Genomic DNA, 10,272 nt, shown 5'->3' on the forward strand with positions numbered 1-10,272 from the left:
ACCTGGCTAATTTTTCTGTTTTTAGTAGAGACGGGGTCTTGCTCTTGCTCAGGCTGGTCTCTAACTCCTGAGCTCAAGCGATCCTCCCTCCTCGGCCTCCCAGAGTGCTAGGACTACAGGTGTGAGCCACTGCACCTGACCAATTACCATTTATTGAGCATCTGTTATGTGCCAGGTGCTGGGGTGACAGAGATTAATCATAGTTCTCATCTTCAAGGAGTCTCTAGGCCATTCGGGGAGACAAGCCATTTCAGTGCTAGATGATGTGTAAGCACGTGAGGCTTCTGGGAGCAAGTGGCCCTTTAACCAAGATTTGAAGGATGAGGAGGGGCAGCTGGCCCAGAAGCTGAAGTGCCTCAGTGAGGATGGTGCGTGGGTTGAGGGAGGAGTCCTCAATGCTGCTGCTCCGGGTTGCGTTCGTGTGTCTCAAGTGATCTTTAGGTCATTTTCTGATGGTGCAGGAATTCCGTTTCTGGGCTGGCTCTGCATTTTCATCCAGACTACCTACTTTGGATCTGGGAGTTCCTTGTATTTCTATCTCTGCTAGTTCTTTGGCCACAGAAGTGGCTGGTTTAATGTTTCGTTCCGGTCATCTAATGACCCTCTGCCTGTCCGTGTCCACGTCTCTGAGAGTGCTGTGGGTGATGGATGGAACTGTTCATGAAGGGACAGTAAAACATCCGTCAATGTCTGAGAACTGCTGCATCTCAGAGAGTCTTAGGATTCCTTCTGTCTTTCTGATCACAGAAAAAGGGGCGGTGAGAAAAGGAAGGCATGGGGCCACGAGGTGCACAGTGAGATGCCTGGCTGGTGGGCCTTGACGTCCCTTCAACTTGCCTTGGGCTGCTGCTTCATCACCAGGAGTCTCCTGATGGCACCCTTCACTTCCTTGTTCCTCAGACTATAGATCAGAGGGTACAGCATGGGGGTTACATTGGTGTAGATTAAGGACACAATTTTGTCCTCTTCTGTGGTGTAGCATGACTTGGGGCGAATGTAGATGAATATCGCACAGCCATAGTGCAGAAGCGAGACCAGCAGGTGCCCTGCGCAGGTGGAGAAAGCTTTGTTCCTGCCCTCCGCTGAGTGGATTCTGAGGATGGCCGTGATGATGAACCCATAGGAGAGCAGGATCAGCAAGAAGGGCATCAGCAGGATGAGCATGCATACGGAGAAGACTGCGATCTCATTGGCTTGTGTGTCTGAGCAGGCCAGGAATAGCACAGCGGGGATGTCACAGAAGAAATGATTGATCTCATGGGACCCACAGAAGGGCAGGAGGAAGATCAGCGTGGTCAGAGTGAGAGAGAGTGCAAAGCCGCTGATGCATGCCAGAGCCAGCATCTGCAGGCACAGGGCCCTGGTGATGATGAATGCATAGCGCAGGGGTCGCAGATGGCCACAAAGCGGTCATAGGCCATCACGGTCAGGAGGAAGCACTCTGCTCCACCCAGGGTGATGAAGAGGTGCATTTGCAGGGCGCAGCCCAGGAAGGACATCCGCTGGTTCCTGGAAAGGAAATTGGCCAGCATGTTGGGGACAATAACCAGTATATCACCAATTTCAATGGTGGACAGGTTCCGGAGGAAGAAATACATGGGGGTCTGGAGGCGGGAATCAATGAGGGTGATGAGGACAATAGTTGTGTGCCCTGCTAGGGTGACAAGGTGCATGATTAGAAAGAGTCCAAAAACAAGGATTTGCAATTCAGCAAGGTCCCCAAAGCCCAATATAATAAACTCAGAGCTGAAGGTGTGGTTTTTCTGCTGTGAGTCCATCCTATATTCTTCTTTGTAGAACTCCTAGGATGGAAAGGTCAGTTTTTTGTTTTTTTTTTTTTTAGCAATTCTCCAAGTTGTGGGAAACCTTGAAGTCCTTTCCAGGGATGGAGAGCTGGAAGTCCTTTCCAGCTCTCCAGGCCCTCCAGGCCCCTTTTCCAGGATCAGCCCTTGTCTTCATGCTACTAGCTTTTTGAATTCTGCCCTCTGCTCACTGAGAATGAAGCCCTGCTCATGTGACGTCACTTTAGTTCACCTGTCGAGTTACTACAAAAACGACCTGAGATGAGCGAACTCTAAATAGGAAGTTGCTTTTCCTGGACTCTAAGGACAGTCTTTCTGTCAGAGCTGATCTCCAGTTTGAGAGTTGTCTGGGGTGGGGGTGGGAAGCTGCAGACTCAGTGAGCTGCAGGGGATTCTTGTAGGATCTAGACGCTTTTGACTTGGCGCATTGGCTATTTTGTTCTTCCCTTACTACCGCCTCCAAATGCCTGGAGTTCCTGCAGGCGACAAGCTGTGAACAGAGTGCTCGAGAGCTGCCTCTCCTATGTCCCTGCCTCAATTGCAGGGAGGCCCTGCACTATGTGTCACCTCTTTCTAGATACCTCCCCTGACCCCTAGGCTGTGTGAGGCCCTTTCCTATGTTCCCACAGCACTCTGGGCTTCCCCGATCATATTATTTCTCCCTGAGTCCTGTGATTCTTTGATTATTTCTCTGTCTACCCCAACAGCCGATGAGCTCCATTATGGCAAGAACAGTGTCTTGTTCAGCCTGTCCAACAGTGGCTGGAACATATTGGGAATATCAATAAATGTTTGTTTAACAAGTGCCTGTTGTTCACTTATGCATCTTCCACAGTTAGCACAGGGTCGGGCACAGAGTGAGAAGAGCAGAGGGCAAAGGGGTGAGCCAGGTCACAGGACAGAGTAAGGAGAGAGTCAGGGAGGGAATAGTCTCAGGACAATGGGCTGCTGAGTGCCCGGCGGGACCACACTTGGCTGGTCTGCTTCCCAGGCTTCGAGGAGCTGTTTGCTTCCCTCCTTCCCTTGGCAGGACCCACGTTACCAGTAGGGAGCCTTGTGTTTAGCCTCTGATTTCTTCCCATACATATCTCCATCACAGCGTTGGAGAAGAGAAGGTTTCCTAAGATTCTAGAGATTTAGCAAATCAAGAATGAACAGGACTTAAGGGCCCTGCGGAAGTGGACTTGCCTCCTAAAGGAGCATACTTTTTAGGGGCATGCCATTTCTGCTGGGATCACTGATGCGCAAAGTGGGTTAAATGAAACTAGAAAACCCATTTGGATGATAGCTTTGCTTGGCATAGAGGGGGGTTCCTCCAGCCTCCCAGCCGCTTTTGTGTTACTCTGAGCATTATTTTGTTTTTTACTTCCTTAAAGGGCACCTGCAGTCTTTGAGCTGGACAGGTCCCTAGAGGGCAGTGTGCCCACTCCTCACTGTAGAGCAGATGGTCACAAGCCTCCTTCCCTTGATGACCCACCTCCTGCTCCTGCCCTCATCACTGGCCCTCCTCAGAGATCACAATGAGTCCCTGCCTGACAGAGCCCAGCCAGCCCGGGCTCCCCCCTCTGCCATCTTCCCCACTACGGTCACAGGAGCCCAGTCTGGAAGGACTGGCAGAGGGCAGGGTGACCAGCATCCCTCCAGACAGGGGCCCTACAGCTTGACCCCAACCCCTTCCCGTGACCTAGCCCAGCCTCCCACCCTCAGTGCCCCTTGATAACTCTGTCTGTGAGTGAGAATGTGCTTCCTGGGTTCATGTTTGCCCTCCTTGGGCTCATACGCTTGGCTTTGCCACACCACGTCACTTCCACTCCTTGCCCCCATGACACTGCTGCAGAAATGTGGGCATTGCTTTGTTTTATTTGGGCCCTAAACCTTGAAAATACTGAAAAGCACAAAAATGAAAGTAAAAGTCGCACATGACCCAACACTTAAGAAGTAAGCGGTGGAAGTCGGTGTGCAAGTTACTTCTCCTTTGCTCCCCACTCTTCAGAGAGAAGCGTTCTTAGCATTCCCTATCAGCTTTCCTGTGGGTATAAACACACACTCATGCACTCACACACACACACAAGCACACACACAGACACACGGTCTTGCACACACAGCCACAGTCACACACAAGCACACACATTCCACATATGCACATAAATACTCATCACACTCACACATTAAAACATCAAATAGCCAAGGACTGTTTGGAGCTATGAAAAAAAATACAAAAAAAGCACACATTAAATGGGATCATAGTGTACTAAACTTACTGTCCTTATTGTAGTAATATGTCACTTAATAACACGTCTGGGGGAGGTTTGCAGTCAGCACATATCGGCTTTCTGCATTCTTTTTATCTGCTGCATTCCACAGTGTGAATGCACTATATTATTAATTAAAAATAAATTATAAATAAATGCTAATAACATACATAAACAAAAATGAATAAAACATAATCAAACCATAAAGTATAATTTAATTAATATTTTATTACTTCGACGTTGGAGTGTTTCCTCAATTTTTTAAATTGCACAAAGCACATCGCAGTGCAGAGCCCAGCATGCCAGGCTGTGCAGACTGCTAGTGTGTCCTTCCCTGCTCCTTTCTCACGCCTCTCCGCACCGGAGAACAGGACTAGGGTTACCTGGGAGGGGCAGATCAGTGCCTGAAGTGGAGATTCTTCTGTGACCTTCTCCTGTTGGTGAGAACTGAAGAAGGAAGAGCAGCCCGCTGACCAGGAAGCACAGCTCCCCCGAGCCCAGACCGTGGCTTTCCAGCCTGTCTGGACCGCGGGGAGCAGCCCTCGGAAGTGCTGCTGCTGGCTGCTAGGAAGGGAGTGTCCTTAGTAACTTGTGTTAAGTGGCGGTAAGGCAGGACTCAGGGAGTCCTAGGAGAGGTCATGGAGGAGGCCGCGCTGGGCTCCACCCACCTAGGGGAGTGCCGTCCCCAGGTCACACAGCTGGAAACCCCGATGGCTTACGTTCTTACTGGAAACCTTGGATACCGTGGGGGTCTGGACCGTGTTTTTTAAGTCAGATGTGCTGAAACTGCAGCCCCCACTGTGCAATTACCAGAAGGCGAATGGGCCTCAGGCTGATTCCAGAGGCAGAAAACAAATCCAGTGACCAAGGCTTGCTAGAGAGGAGCATAAAGTGGGCAATGGAGCCTGGGATTGGTGGCCTTTTAAGCGCCCCCTGTCCCACTCAGATTCTGCCGTTGTTTGTAATAATTAGGAGGGGCATAATCAGAGCCATCAAAGTGGCTTGTTTCATGCAATGGAGTGAGGAGAATGCCACTGCTAAGCTGATCTAACCTTCCTCTAATACTTACATCTCTCAGGCAAGTGTCGCCACACCCTGATTTAGTTAGGTGCAGCCCGATGTCCAACCCGCACCACATTCGCATCTCGGCAAAGCAGTCACTTCCTCTCAGCCTGGTGCGCCCCATCGTCCCCTGATGCTGCTTCACCCGTGTTCAGGAGCCTGCGGCGGCAGCCACTCTTGTTCAGAAAAGCCTCCTTTCCGCCACACTCCCAAACAGGAAACAGGAGCCCTGATCAGCCCCGTCTGAGCTAAGAATCATACACGCAATCCCCCTTAAGTCATTCTGGTAGTTTCTGCCTCTGCTTCCACCCCCAGAGGGGCTCCCCACACCCCAAGGTGGCACTTTTCCAGCCTCTCAACTTTCCTCTTCCTCCTTCCTCCTCTCCAGCCCCTCTCATCTTGGCCACAGTTGCTGAAACAAAAGCTCTTCTGCTTTTAGTAGAGACAGAGGCCATGGAAACCTTACTGTCCTAAACACCCATAGAATAGGCTTTGGGAAAAGCTCCGTGAGGTGATCCTGTCCTGTATGTGGGAAATGTGTGGGCCTGTTATAAAGTCACCGAGCCTTCGTGAGCCGAGCCAGCGAACAGCAGACGCCCCGGGAGCCCGAGGGAGAGACCCGGCCTGGAGAGCGAGGGTGCCTGCTCCCGGAGACCAGGGGGCTTTCAGCAGGCAGCGTTACGACTAGGGTTACCGCCACATGGGGCCCAAAGGGGGGAATGGAAAGCAAGAGGTTTCAAATATAAACTTAACATTTTGGAAGAAAGGCACCTCAAAAGAGACCTAAGTAACTGGGCCTTTGCAAACCTAGGTGTTCTAAAGCAGTGATAGTTCAGGTACCAGTGCTGTCAAAATTACCCAGATTTTTTGCCTCTCCCTCCAATTAGACACCAGTTAGCGGCCACAGATTCTGTTAGGATTTGGGGCAACATGGTACTGAGTCTTATTAACTATTTGAACTCTTTAAAAAGGGAAAGTCACAGTGAGTTGGCCTTTAAATAACCTAATTGTCAAGGCACTGAATAAACAGCACCCATGCCTGTGGATGGTGGCCCAGACTGCAGAACTCTGCGGCCTCACAAACCATCCAGAACCTTTAGCTGAATGCGAGCACAGGGGAGGGTGGAGAGAGCGATTAGGGATTCCAATGTCTTTCAACTTTAGCTCATAAGATCAAAAGTCTTATTTTTTCCCCCCAAGACAGGGTCTGTCTCTGTTGCTTGGGCTAGAGTGCACTGACGTGATAATAGCTCAATGCAACCTCCAACTCCTGGGCTCAAGTGGTCCTCCTGCCTCAGCCTCCTGGGTAGCTGGGACTACAGGTGCACACCACGATGCCCAGCTCATTTTTCTATTCTTGGGAGAGACAGGGATCTCGCTCTTGCTCAGGCTGGTCTCAAACTCCCGAGCTCAAACAATCCGCCCACCTTGGCCTCCCAGAGTGCTAGGATTACAGGCTTGAGCCACCGCGCCCTGCCCAAAAGACTTTTATTTTGGACTTTTCTCCCATGTCTTTGAACTTCAACTTGCTAGGAAAATTTTGAACTTTATTGTCTCCTCTGGAAATTCTTTGTGGGAGAGGGTTTATATTTAGGACATCTTGTATGTTGGACTGTTATTTTTATTGTGAGGAAGCCACAGTCACACCCACAGCCTGGACACCAAGGTCAGCTGAATGGAACTGTCTGCGTGTATTGGGGTAAAATATGATGAAATAATCTGGTTGATCATTTTTTTTCTCACCTGACCTTACTAATTACAGTCTCTGTGTTTTGGAAAGGTTAACTACAGATTTACATGTTCTTTTAATTCTCTTGTCTTGTGTTTGGGGTAACCACAAAGAATTTCATAGTTGGAATTGCCCGAAGGTAGGTAAGTATTGGAGTTCCAAGACCACCAGATACCCCTTCAGGACGATCTTGGTGTGGAGGGTGGGTGGATGTGATTTGGTCTCAGCCAGTCCAGATTTTAGACTTCAAGGGGATACGTGATGGCCTAGTTTTCTTGTGCATGTTGTCCTGGGTTTTTGGTTTTGCTATCCTATTGTCTCTCTTTTTTGTGGGGTGGGGGAGGTAAGTTATGAATATGCAAAAACAATGTTACAGCCATTGTTGCTACTTTTTCAGAATCTAGAAATTGTATTATTTCTGTATCAGAATAATTAGTGAGGTTGTTTTAACTTTGATACAACAAAGCAGTAAGCAATGAGAACTTCTGGGCAAAATAGTGACTTAAAGGCATGGATCTAAGTCCTCTCCCCAGATTTCTCCTGAAATGAAAATGAAATATAAATTATAGGGAAAGGCCAGTTCAACAGCTTACTAGGAAACACCATAGGAAACAGCACCAGTCCGGCACCAGAAAATCTGAGAAATTGCTGGCAGCTGTTTTTTAGGAGTAGCACTTCTCAACTTTCTTTGGTGGAGAACCTTCTCTCTCTTTCCCTCTCTCTCTCTAAGCTATCATGGAATGATACTTTAAAAAATACAATAAAATTAGTAGTAAGGTTAAGTGAAAATAGATATACCAAATACAATTCCACATTTTTTATTATTAGATTCAGCAGACACGCACTCAGTCTGCCTACACACTCAATTTCTGTACTTATCACAGGCCACGAATAGTTTGTGGATCATCATCAATTTGCAGAGCATATTCATTTCCTAGGGCTGTCAGAACAAAATATCACAAACCGTGTGGGCTTAAAACAACAGGAAAGCATCCTCATATGAGTTCTGGAGTCCGTCAGTCTAAAATCAAGGTGTTTGCAAGGCCATGCTCGCTCCAAAGGCTCGTAGGGAAACATCCTTCCTTGTCTCTCCTAGCTTCTGGTGGTTGGTGGCATTCCTTGGTGTTCCTTGGCTTTTAGATGCTTAGACACAGCACTCAAATCTTTGTTGTCTCTGTTGTCATATGACCTTCTCCCTGAATGTGTCTGTCTCCAAATTTCCCCTTTTTATGAGGAAATCAAGTCATATTGGATTAGGGCCCACCCTAATGACTTCATCTTTACTTGATTACATCTTCGAAGACTCTATTTCCAAATAAGCTCATGTTCACAGGTTCTGGGTGGACATGAACTTTTTGGGGGACACAATTCAACTCACTATATAGACCATCATCATTTTGCAAACGTTACTTTCCATAACCCTCATGCAGAGGGTAGAAGATTGTCGGTGTGGGGACCAGATGTCAGCTCCATGTTCCTGGCTCTTGGTTCCCAGTACTGAAACATGGTTACTGGTACTGAGTCGATGGAGCAAATGAGCAGACCAAGCAGATGCAAGCAGGCAAAGTGCCAAAGTTTATTAAAGAAGCACAGTACATTCTGGAGAAGGAACAAGTATGTCTTCGCAAATGGAGAGAAGACCCTGGATTTAACAAGATTTCTCCCCTTTATGCTGATTCCCTAATTTTATGTTAAGTGTGTATGGGGGTAATATTCTTGGTTTTTCTTGGGAAGGGGTTGAGAATTCCTGGAATGGCCAGTCCTCCTCTTTTCTATCCCTGTAAGGCAATTTGCGGGGCTTGCCATGGTATTTGTAAACTGTCATGGCGCTGGGGGTATGTGACTTTTTACTATGTTAATGACGGTAGGTCACTTGAGGATACTGTCACCTTACTTATACACATGCTCCAAAGACCCATTTTTGTGGCCTTGATCATATCTCTACTTCATGGCCTCTCTACCTCTTTCTGGTTGGTCAGTCCTTGGAGACCCCCTATCGTAGACCAAACATCTGTTCAGTCCTCAGAATTCCCCCTTGACATGTCATCTGTTCCTTCTTGGCAGCTCCCTCTGGTCACTTTGTTCCTCCTATTGTAGATAAAGCATTTCCTAGTGCCATCTGCACCTCTCCCTCCTTATCCCTACCTAACAAGACTTATTTAAAGGGAGATTTAGCCTGTAGCTCCCTGCATATGAAAGCACAGCTCCTTGGGGAATTATACCCACTAAGTGAGAGGGGCTTGGGCTGGAGGTGAGGTTGGGCTATGTGGCAGCTGGAGAAAGGAGACACAGCTGGCCCCACTTCTGAGAAGTCCATGGGAGTCTTTATTCATGCCTTATACTGGTTGCATTTGGCAGTGCTGGGGAAAGAGCTTGGCACTGCCACAACCTGGCTTTTTGAGGGAAAATGTGCCAGCTAGAGGTCAGGGGGAGCTGCCCAATCTCTCTGCTGCCATTGTATTGGGCTCTTCACAATTAACCAGGTCTCTTAGCTGGTAAAGTAGAACTACAACGAGTCTAAACTTCTTCTGTCTCTCTTCATCCTGGCTGAAAGACTGGAACACACAGTGTGTGGTGGAGCCCTCTTAACTCCCGGTACTGGCAGACACAGACCTTCTTCTAGAAGGGTGAGTAAGCAGATGTACCAGTTAGGCTTCTAGTGGTCAAAAGTAGCAGAAACCAACTCCAACTAGCTCAGGAAACCATGGGAATTTATTTTATGAATACCAGGTTTGGTGAGGGATGGCTGTCTCCCGGAAACCCAGGACAGGACTGCAGGAACAAACTGGAGCCAGAGACTCAGATACCACCAGGACTCCCTCCCTCCCTGTATCTTTCATCCCTGTGAATCTGCTTTGTTTTTCCTTTTCTCTGAAGACAAGTTTCTTCTGCATCTTCCATTGCAATGGTAGCAAACAACTCCCAAATTTACAGGTGATGGTCCAGGTTTGAGTAATTTCAAAATTCCCCAATTATAAAACAACCTCAAGATTCTCTCCATGTCTCAAACATCCACTAAGAGGTAGCCAGAAAAGCCTTGTGGTTGTGGTCTGCATGCAGTGCCAGCGAACGAGACAGCGAGAGGAGATGTTGGGAACGGGGATGTTAGCCAGCGCGTGTGAAGTATGAACTCCTGCACATGACACTGATCTCAAGACACAGTAGTCGGGGGGAGCCCAAGTCTGTCTGACTTTTCTCCACCTTCCCCTGTGTTGCTATCTCAGTGGTGAGAGCTGGCTCCATGTCACCACACCCTCATGCCAGGTCACATCCCAGGCCACTAAAAGGAGCAACAAGAAAGAAGGGACATGGCATAGAAAATTAGCCTAGGAGTGAGAAAATGACTTATTCAAGGTTGACTGGCAAATGTAACGCCTTTCTTCCAGCTACTCTTTTCATGTTTCCTCTCTAGCCTATGAGCTCTCAG

At 48.2% G+C, this 10,272-nt stretch overlaps 1 pseudogene; it reads right to left on the minus strand.

Annotated features, from left to right (window-relative positions):
* Positions 1-828: 828 nt before the first annotated feature.
* On the minus strand, positions 829-1,778 carry LOC138378811 (olfactory receptor 10Q1-like; annotated as a pseudogene).
* Between the last annotated feature and the right edge of the window lie 8,494 nt (positions 1,779-10,272).

The sequence above is a fragment of the Eulemur rufifrons genome, chromosome 30 (assembly GCF_041146395.1).
Source record: "Eulemur rufifrons isolate Redbay chromosome 30, OSU_ERuf_1, whole genome shotgun sequence".
NCBI lineage: Eukaryota > Metazoa > Chordata > Mammalia > Primates > Lemuridae > Eulemur > Eulemur rufifrons.